General features: G+C 54.5%; 1 long non-coding RNA gene across 1 annotated transcript; it reads left to right on the top strand.

Moving 5' to 3' along the window:
• Positions 1 to 423: 423 nt before the first annotated feature.
• LOC131401741 (uncharacterized) lies at positions 424 to 1736 on the top strand. Its single transcript, XR_009217918.1, has 3 exons — positions 424 to 471; positions 1428 to 1497; positions 1721 to 1736. It is a non-coding gene; the product is annotated as an uncharacterized LOC131401741 (long non-coding RNA).
• The last annotated feature ends 712 nt before the right edge of the window (positions 1737 to 2448 follow it).

Below are 2448 nucleotides of genomic sequence, written 5' to 3'. Positions count from 1 at the left end.
TTCTGGTGCTTGGAGGAAGTGAGACTGGGCGGCGAACAAATGTCACTTCCCGGTGCCACAGTATCCGGTCCTGGGTCATCCTGTTCTGGGTACCCTCAAGGGACACAGGCAACACCCAGGGACTCCCACAAGCCTCAAGCCACATTCTCAGCTTCCTGAGCTCTAGCTCTCACCACTGACCCGGCCTGGGACTGGGGGCTGCGGACGCTGAGCTGGGCTGTGGCAGGGCTGGGTGACATGCCCTGTCCTCCCCAGGAGCTCTTCAAGAAAGTGATGCCCCACAACTTCCTGGACTCCATCTGGTCCCAGTGTGACAACAGGGGTAATGAACACCTGACACGCACCATCCATGCCACCACGACCCGCTTTAACAGAGTGGTCGAATGTGTCATCACCACTTGCATTGGGGATCTGAGCATGACAGCCTAGGAGAGGGCCAGGGTGGTGGAGCTCTGGATCCAGGTGGCCAAGGTAAGATGTGGGAGTTCCTGAGAGCTCCTCTCTGGAGTCAGGGGAACTGCCCCTTCTCCTTTCTCAGCTCTCATGTTTGAAGTCTGTGGTCTGAGTCTTTGCAAAATTATTAGGCCCCTCCTGCCAGTGCCTCGATGACCTGACTCCTGGTCCCAGTGGTGGGAATCTCACCCCTTCCTGGGCTCCTTCCTTACCTTGAGCTAAAATCCTCCTCCCTGGAAGTATTCTTCATCAGTTTCCAGCTGTGCCTTTCCCGGATTCCCTGAGTTACTGTCTCATCCAGGACAGGAGACGTCAATGAGGTGACAGAAGCCAGAGGAAGCAGGGCTCCAGTTCCCCCTCACAGCTCATTCTCTTCCTTTCCCCAGGAATGCCAGGGCCTGAGGATCCTTTCCTCACTCCATGCGATCCTCTGGGCTCTGCAGGTCCCCTCCATTCAGCGTTTAAAAGAGACATGGAGCTGGGTGTCCAGGTGGGTAGGCCTCTGTCCATTTGAGCACCACCTGGGTGGACCAGACACCCCCCACAGGGCTAGCATTGCCCTTCAGTCAGTTGGGACCTCCTGGGAGACAGCAAACCCTGGCGATAGGGTCTGACCTGGTTGGAGGCTTGGAGTCTTTCTGAAAACTTAGGCCAGTGGTTCTGCTTCAGGAATCAGTTTCCCTAAGTGACAGATCCTGGCTTGAGCCAAATTGAAGATTTTCAAGTGTTTTCAACAAAAGAACTCTCTGTCCACATGTAATTAAGACTGTTTAAAACACATCTGCTGAGAAGATAAGAGAATGGAGGCCCCAGGTGACAATAAGAGAGCCCCCTCCCCAGTCCCAGACACCTCAGGGCTCAGAGGACACAGTGAAAAAGCTCATACAGGCTGTCTGGATCTTCTGGGTTTTCAAACAAAAGGGATTTACCCTCAAACCACTCCACAGTGTCTCTTTCCTTTTTTCCCTCCTCAGGAAGAACTGGACAAAACTTAAAAAGTTGATGAAAACAAGCCAGCGGGAGAGCAGGAAGCTGCTCAAGGAGGTGAGTGGAGGCTGGAGATCTGGAAGGAGGGGAGGTGAGGTGGGGAGGGACAAGGCAGGATGTGCTTTGGGAAGTTTTTCACTTAAGGTTCCCTGAGAAATAACGGTCTGTCTTGTCCAGCTTGACAGGAAGCGTGGGGTGTGAGCTGCAGGGGCAAGTGGGGACTGTTTGGGGAAGGAGGCCTTGGTCACGGGATACAATGATGTCGGCTGGACTCTTCCAGGAGGTGAAGAGCTGGCAGAATGAGCAGGTCTCTGGTTTCCATGTGGACCCAACAGCTGGCACTCTTCCTTCAGGCTCGCGGGTGGATGGAGTGGGTGGGGGTTCCTTTCTTCCTCTAGCAGCCCAGCCTGTCCTCAGGAAGCCAGGCCCCTGCTGCTCCTACTGTCTTCACTGCACCTCGCAGGGGTGGGCACTCTGCATGCCCCAGGGATGGGCACTGTGAGGTCACACAGGTCTTGTGGACACAGGGGCTGCCCAGCCTTGGGCCAAATGGTGGATCTGGGACAGAACTGTGTGGTCTCTGGGACTGTGCACTCTAGCTAGATAGTGGTCACTGCTGACAAACCAGTGAGTCTCGCCCGGTGCCTTGTTGACAAGGATATGCCCCAGATGGCCATGAGAATTATCGGGGAACCTACAGATTCTTAATGGACCTTCCTGACAGGACGTTAGAAGCTTCCAAGTAAAAAAGGATGCAAATGTCACCATTACACAGTGCTGTGGTAACCCCCTACACTGTCACTCAGATGTGGCACAAGGGGGATCCTTCCTGAGTGAATAAAGGAGGAGTTCTGTACAGGGTCCATCATGAGGGGATCCTAGGGAGCTGAGGCCTTTGACATGGCCTCAGGTCCAGCGTGGTGTCAGAGAATCCCAGGGGGCTGGAAAACACAGAATCCACTTTGATAGGACCCCGAGACACCTTGTGCCTCCCAATCCATGGCTCAG

The sequence above is a fragment of the Diceros bicornis genome (genome assembly GCF_020826845.1).
Source record: "Diceros bicornis minor isolate mBicDic1 chromosome 13 unlocalized genomic scaffold, mDicBic1.mat.cur SUPER_13_unloc_1, whole genome shotgun sequence".
Lineage (NCBI taxonomy): Eukaryota > Metazoa > Chordata > Mammalia > Perissodactyla > Rhinocerotidae > Diceros > Diceros bicornis.
This window is presented reverse-complemented; position numbering and strand designations above follow the sequence as displayed.